The sequence below is a fragment of the Triticum aestivum genome, chromosome 7B (genome assembly GCF_018294505.1).
Source record: "Triticum aestivum cultivar Chinese Spring chromosome 7B, IWGSC CS RefSeq v2.1, whole genome shotgun sequence".
Lineage (NCBI taxonomy): Eukaryota > Viridiplantae > Streptophyta > Magnoliopsida > Poales > Poaceae > Triticum > Triticum aestivum.
Window position 1 is genome coordinate 353,641,401 of NC_057813.1, and position 8,485 is coordinate 353,649,885.

Here is an 8,485-nt window from a genome sequence, read left to right on the forward strand (position 1 = left end):
CAACGGCAGCGCTACACTCCGAAGAGGTGCGCTTGCCGGAGTGGGTGTCCGAGGTCTCACCGGTCTTCTTCTTCTTCTTCCCTCCCGGGGTCCCGGCGGTAGGAGCAGGTGCCCTAGCGGTGGCAGCTGCTGCCACTGCTTGCTGCTATAGTTGGTCAGCGCAAACCAATGCATCTTTCTTGTCGGAGGGGATGGTGATGATCGTCATAGGTCCAGGCATATTCAGGGTGTTGTAGGCGTAGTGTGACGCCGCCATGAACTTGGTCAGCGCTGGGCGGCCGAGGATCCCGTTGTAGGGCAAGGGGATCCTGGCAACATCGAACACGATCCTCTCCGTCCTGAAGTTCAGGTCACTTACAAAAGTCACGGGCAGCGTGACCTTTCCCTTGGGTTGGCTTCTTCCTGGGTTGACCCCCTGAAACGTGCCCGTCTCTTCGAGGTCTCCATCAGGAATATGTAGTTTCTCGATCACGGCAGGCGAGATCAAGTTCAGACCGGCCCCGCCATCGACTAGCATCTTCGTCACCTTGAGGTTACGTATCGTTGGTGAAACCAACAATGGCAAACACTCGACCGCAGTGGTGCGATCAGGGTGTTCCTCAGTGTCGAAAAGGATAGGTGTGCTGGACCACTTCAGCGGCCTTTGGGCATCAAACGACGGCTCCGCTGCTGTAATCTCTCGCGCCCACTGTTTAAACCGGCGGTGAGAAGTATGCAGCAAGGCGTCGTCGTCAATGCACATGGCCTCTGTAGCTTTCTGAAACTCTTGGTCATCGGATTCGTCGTCCTCTTCGTGATCGTCATCTTCTGGCTTTCTGTCTCGGCCCCGGGCGGGCCTCTCCTGTTGGTTATCTTTGCCGCGACGGCCCGCCTGGCCATCACGCTTCTTGCCGGACCCCTCAGCACCATCTGGGCCCTTCTCCTTGTCCCGCCTCTCATACTCAGCCCTCTGCTTTTCAGCAAGGAGCTCGACCTGTCGGCAGTCCTGGAGAGCATGGCCCTTGGTGCGATGGATCTTGCAGTATCGCTTGTCGGAGTTTCCCGGCTTCTCAGCAGCCGCCAAGTCCTGGCATGCGATGCACCCGGCAACCTCCTTGCCGGGGTCATCTGCCTTGGTTTTCTTGGTGGAGTCGGCGTCTTTGGATCCCTCGACAACAAGCACGGCTTTTCCTTTGCGCTTCCTGTTGCGGCGCCGGCCTTTCTTCGCCAGGGCAGCAGTATCCTCATCTGAAGAGTCGGTTTCCATGCCGGCATCTTAGCCGGGGTACTTCCTTCCCTCTTCGGCTCGGGCACATTTGTCGGCAAGAACATAGAGTTCCGCCAGATCCCTCACCTTGTTCATCGCCAGCTCTTCGCGCATCTTGCGGTTGCGCACATTCTGGTGGAACGAGCTTATGATGGCGGTAGGGTGAACATCAGGGATATTGTACTGTACCCGGCTGAACCTCTGAATACACTCGCGGAGACTCTCGCCTCCCTTCTAGGGAATGACGTGCAGGTCGCTTGCCTGGCCATGGGCTTGGTGCCCTCCAGTAAAGGCGCCTACGAATTCATGGCACAAATCCGACCAGGAGGAAATAGAGTCTACCAGCAAGTGCATCAACCATGACATGGCATTGGGTTTAAGAGCCAACGGAAAGTAATTTGCAAGCACCTTATCGTCGCGGGCTCCGGTAGCTTGCATCACGATGGTGTAGATGCTGAGGAACTCGGACGGATGGGTCTTGCCATTGTACTTCTCTCCTATGTCAGGTTTGAAGGTGCGGTGAGTGGGCCACTGGAATTGCTGCAGCTCACGGGTAAAAGCCGGACAGCCTACCTCGTAAGGTAGGCCTCCAGGGCTCCCCGGTGCTGGGTGGCTCACAGCAGGCCCTGCTCGCCTGTCTGATTGGTGGCGCGCCCCGCGCCGGCGCTCGATAGTGGTTCGAGCGTCTTCATGTTCTCGTTCCCGAAGAACTTGGCACTGGACACAGTGGGCGGGTGGGTCAGATGATGCTACGGAGATCTCGTCGCCCGTGACGTTGCGACGGGCTGGCGTCCATGCAACTGGGTGAGGAGGAGGCGAGTGCACTGTGGTCGCGGCGCCGCCAGCCCTTCTGCCACTGGTGCGTGGGACTCCGTCCGAACGTCAACCCCGGGGCACCACCGGGCTCGGTTCGTCTTTGTTAGCCATCGCAACAAGACTTCGGATAGTGGCTCTCCATTCGTCGAGTTTCCCCGTGGTGGGAGGGAAATCGAGGAGCAACTGCGCGCGCGCCAGGGCTTCTGCTGGTGTTGGTTGCAGCAAAACCTGCATGGATCGCGACGCGCTTCTTCTTCTGACTATGTCAGAAGGAGTTCTATCATGACACCGCGGTCGCATGCCATCTCCACCAGCGGCTCGGCGGGCGGGCAGGTCTTCTAAATCCCGGGAGCGGCGCTCGGGGCTCTTTTTGCGGCGATGCCCGGGGTCCTCGGCGTGATCACGCTGTTCGTCATGCACCACTTCAGAAGAGCGTGCCGTCGGTGTCAACGTGGGAGTCTTAGAAGCCCTCGCGTCGCCTTCGGGCAGGATGGCGGCGATCCTGGAAGGACCCGCGCCACCCGCGGAGGGCCTGGCTCCGTCTTTGGATTTGGCGGCGTGCTGCCCGTTACCAGGCACACGAACATCGCCGCCTCCCAAACTTCGGCTGCTAAGACGGTGTTGGTGTTCGCGAAAGGCACCCCGGGTCCTTTCCGGGACCGATCCGCTGCTCACCCGCGTCGGGGCGGAATGCCTGGCTCCCTACAGCCCAACCGCCACCGTCATGTTCTTCTTGGGCGCCATGACGATGAAGAAGCGTCGAACTAACTACTAGAGCCGATTCTCACAACTGCGCCCCCTACCTGGCGCCCCAAAGATGTCAGTGCGAGGACGACACCTATGGGATCACGACAATCCCTACGACGGTTGCGAGGCGCAGGGTTGTGAGAAGGGCGGATCAAACATGTAGCACATGGATTCTTTATCCAGGTTCGGGCCGCGAGGATGCGTAAAACCCTACTCCTGCTTTGGTGATTTGTTTATCTGTGTTTCTGAGCTAGCGATGGGGCGTGAAGAGCTCCAAAAAGCCGAATCCCTCTCCTGGTCGCCCGGGGCCACCTTTTATAGGGAAAGGGGCCGCCACAGTGGCACACAGGAGGTGGAAAGGGCATAGTGATACGAGTTTATCCCTCGCATTACGTGACAAGGCGCATTTAATGCGTCGTGCTTAGGTGTCCCTACTTTATCGGGGGTGGGGGAGAGCCCAGTCTTGTCCGTCGCCGATCGCGTGGACACGCGCCCTGGCCAGCGGTTCCTGTGGTGCCATGTAGGCAGGCAGGTAGCTGAGGTGGCGCCGCGGTGGGCCTCCACGAAGATCTTCTTGCCGCCACGCAGGTGCTTGCCCAACTAGTTGGGTCAGCAACCGCATGCGAACGGCGGTGGAGGTTTGAAATTGGCGTGGGCCTGACGGTGGCCCTACGAGTGCCTTTAGCAAGGGCCTCACCGTAGCCCCGGAAGTGTCCTGCCGGGACCCCGGCAAGTGTCTTGCCGGGACCCCGGCAAGGGTCTTGCCGTGGCGCCTGCTATCATCCCCGGCAAGGCTCCTGCCGGGGGTCTTGTGGTCCTCCTTGTCTAGGATCCCGCCAGGGGTCGTCATCTTCTATAGTGTGAATTTGATCTTGAATGTCTTCACAAAGATCTGCATGCCACCACGGGGATGTCTCCCGAATCCTTGCCCCATGGGGGCAGTGGACTCAAGGGTGATTCGCTCCGTAGGTGTGGGGCGAGCTGCCATGGCAAGGGCCTTGTCGGGTTTGCTAAGACCACACCCCGGCAAGGATCTTGCCGGGGGAGTCCGCTTCGTCCCCTTTGCTCTTTGTGGTCTTGGTCTTGGCGTCGTTCTGCTCTTTCCGAGCTTCGGTCTTACCTTGGGTTACCTCCCTTGCCTTTCTTGGCGTGGTGGCGTCCGTGGCTCGAACTGCCCGTGCACAGTTATAGGGGTACGAAAAGTGTACCCCTCTTTTTGTACACCGACACGTGCTAGCATCTCTCTTGAGGTTTGCAACACGAGCGTTTTCCGTGGATTCCACATTTTGTGCTCATTCCTTGGTTACACGACCCCATTTTATCGATACGTGTGTGCGTTTCCGTGTGCCACATATTGCTATTGGTCTACTTGTTTCGCATGCAAATTTGTGAATCTCTTTCAACATTATTGACTCTGGCTAACATTTTGCATTAAATTTTTGTGCCACTATCCTCACCGAGCTCCACCATAAGCTTTACTTGTGTAGGTGTGAGAACCGACAAGATTTGGTACCAATTGTGCTATTTCCTTGTTACACATTTGAGTGATCATTGATCCATCTTCAACATTGGTCAAGGTACATTTGGTATAGTTCTTCTCTTTCTCCCACTCATATTTTCTCTAGTATTGTGATGGATAGGCAAGGCATTTCCTCTCCGGTCTACACAACAACAATGGCGTGAACAACTACATCTCCAAAGCGTCCATCTTCGATCTACAACGACAAATGCAAGGTGCACAATCATGATTGCTAGAGCATATCGAGAACATATCCATCGACATTCGTCACTCTGAAGCAAGGAAAAGGGATTACATCGACAAGAAGCTTTCCGCACATAAAGAGGAGCAAGATACAAGGATGGAGGAGATTAGAGCCTTGATCAAGTCTTCTTCCCCTTCATCATCTTCAAAGCGCGAAAAATATGCAAGTGCAAATCGTCCTCGTCCACATCTACATGGAGACCACCGTCACATTCACGATCAACATCATCATGAAGGGCAAGTCACCTCCAAGAAAAATGTGCACGACGACAACGAACGACATCTACTACGAGCTCAAGCACGACAAGGACATCATCATCATGAAGATGCTCCACAAGCGCAAATGCACAAGTCCCAACAAGCCCTACTTCACGCCAAGTCCAAGCTTCATGAGCAAAAGAGAAGACCGCAAGACGAGCACCACCAAGACGGAGCTACGGCTACCACCACCACTTCGGCATCTTCACCAAGTGCTATCAAGGCATCTTTGCCTTTGGACGTACGGCATCTTCGCCTACTTCCCATGAGTACGCCTACAACAACTTCATCAAGTCCAGGAAGACTACCTACGAGCGAGGGCGACACTTCCATCTTCGGAGGCCCCTCAAGGAAGATGGCCGAGCATGGGAAATTCCCTTTGGTCATGGAGACGAGCTACGAGGTGCTACATCATATGGACCTCCCACACAAAGACGGCGACAAGACGGTCGAGCAAGGGCCATCCCCTTTGACTATGGCGACAAGTGCGAACCTCTTCAACAACATGAAGACGGCGCCCATATTAGACTCATACTCTGAGTCCAGCTACGCGACCACACATGGAGACATTAGCACCTACATATCTCCGACACCCACATATGTCGAGATGCCCCAAGTGACATGTGAGGAGAGCCACTACCACATGAGTGACATGAGTAACTCCACCATACGTGACATTGAGAGCATTTCCTATGAGAGGATGAGTGTGACCACCACTAGCCCCACATATGGGAGCATGCCACACATCCTATGTGAGGTTGAGAGCCATTTCAGTGACTCCACCAACCATATGAGTGAGTGCATCCTTGAGGGAGTGAGTGAGCCACAACACGTAGTGAGTGAGGTAGTTGAGATGGAATATGAGGCCACTATAATTTCTAACGACTTAACCTCCACTCCTAGTGTGTTTTCTTCTTTGGTGCTAGGTATCCTACAAGATGACATGCCTATCCTCGATGAGTCCATCCCTACAATGGGAAAACCGATGGCCATGGAGGACAATGATGCACCCCCCACATGGTTCCATCAAGATGAAGATGACAACGAGTGGATCTTCGACACCTCACCTACAACACATGAGCGACGCTCCATAGGTAACATTGGTGATGGTGCTTATCTTGTCCCACTAGTGGACTCTCTTACCATTGATTGCTTGCATGATGTTGATCCACCTATTCCCATGCTTCATGCTAGTGCGACTTCTTCATGTCTTGACTTACCTATTTATGATGAATATGATGATGAGCATGTTGAGTTGCCTAGTTGTGATGCTATGCTCCATAGGGTATCATGTGAAAATTCTTTTGGTCACGTCATGTTTGATAATCCTTTGAACTTGTCACATGCTATGAGTGAGATCTCCCATATTGCATCATTTCAATCTCAACATAGTAACTATGCATGCCCCATTAAAATAAATCCTATTTGCACTTATGGCATAGATGACGAGATGATGGTCATTGGATTTTGTTTTTCATGTGATGATATTGCCATGCTTCCTTTACATGATTTGCCCAATTCATCTATTATGTCATGCCATGATCACATTGTTCCAAATATGAATTGTTTTGGATGTTGTCAATATTCTCCATGTGATGTTTCCATTAATGCTCATGAGGAGACACCCATAGTTTCCTCATACATATTAGGAGATTTTGATGCATCTCATACTTTGCATGCTTCCCATAATTGCGTGCACCATATGCATTCCATGAATAACAATGCTCTAGATATTGCTCGTGATGCATTACACAATTTGAGTCTCCATTATGCTATACATAATAACAAATCTCTAATGATGGATGACATGTTTCTATATCACGCATCTCATTTATTTGAGCATTGGCTATTTAGTGCTAACCAACACAAGCACGTGCGCATCATGATGGATGATGTGTACATATACCATGCACACATAATTTTCCCTTTGCCTTTGTTTTGTGTAGGTACTCATGTATACTCATCAACCTCTCAATCCCAAGAGTTGACGAAACGAGCTCCTGAGAGCAACGATGACTTGGGATCCCATGGACTATCCTTACCACCGTTCCCTTCGCGCAAAGACTACGCGCATCTCTTTTACTTGGCTCTCACACGGCTATGGGCTACTTGTCCCTTTGTGCCCATACTATCGTGTTCACTTTGCATGTATGCCTCTTTACATGATTTTGCCATGCAATTGTGACCCTTGCTTGCATCTACCCACGATTCACCATTATAATACTTCGATGTGTATTTGCATGCTTGGTGGAGGTACTTTTTGCTATTGCCATGATTTCTTTGTGCCCCATGCTATTGATGCTTGTTGTGTTGGGAGAGTCATTATGCCCCATTGCTATTTAAATATGGCCTCTCGCCAATACACTGATGATATTTTTCTCAAATCTTGCTTTCATGCTTGTGCTATGTCATGTGAATTATTTGTCGGTGTTCTGGGAACGGGGGTCCCTAGACTTGCCTGCCTGCGGCCTGCGGCGTGGCTCAAGGGGTGGCCCAGTACGGCCCATCTTCATCAACTCAAGCTCAAGACCCTCGCGAGGGGCCAAGCCTCGCGGGGCGGATGACACAAGGCTTCCTCAGGAATGGCCTCATCAGGCAGGCTCGCAAGGAGGCGGAGAGATCAAGGCAGGGGTACCTCGCGAGGTGCCCATGACGCAAGCCATGACGATCGAGGCTAGGCGGGCGCCGGCCTGCGCAAGGTCCTTGTTTCCTCTTTGGTGCAAAGGGGGCAAGCGCAGGCGCGGAGTACCGAGGCATCAAGTAATGGCTACCATTTCGGTGCAACAAGACCAAGACCAGCAGAGCGGCAGGACGGAGGTCACCGTGGAGCCCAAGACAGTGTCATCTCCAGTGCCTTTAGCAGCCGAAGACCAACTTTAGTGACGATAACTTGTACTAGATGTTCCCTTTCAAAATGGCCGTTGTTGGCTTCCTTCCCGCTCAATATTTTGGAAGAGGACCAGGACTCTATATATAGAGATAGCCACCACAGTAGAGGGACATCTCATCTGGATCTCACCCAGAGCCGACAGAGATGGAGCAATTCCTCTCCAAGCACACCACCACAAGAACACCCCTCACGAGGTTGTTCCTCCTCTGTATTGTTCATGATCAGCCCCAGAGGCAATCCACCGCACCACACACTAGATTAGGGTATTACACCACAACGGTGGCCCGAACCAGTATAAACCTTGTGTCCCTTGTGTTGTTCATCGAGTAGCTTAGATTCATAGCGAGGTGTTAGGACGTTGATCGGTAGGGGGAAGATCTTCACGCGCACCCCAGACTTTGAACCTTAAGGGTTTTGCCGGAACCCGATACCCGACATTTTGCACGCCAGGTAGGGGTGCACCGATGCTTTCCCTTCTGTTGACCCGCCCTCCATCAACACCACGCTTCACCCTCATGGCGGACAACGTGCCGCCCGCTCTGGCTGCCGACGACGGCACTGGGCCAGGGGGTTCCGAGGCCTGGCCCCCGCCTTGCGATAGGTGCGGTGGCCGAACAAGTTCAAGCCAGAGATGCCGCCGCACTATGATGGCGCGGCGGATCCACTAGCTTTCCTGTTGGCGTATGAGGAGGCCGTTCTCCAGGCCAGGGGTGACGACAGGGTCATGGCTAACTGGCTTCCCATGGCCCTCACCAGCGTTCTGCGC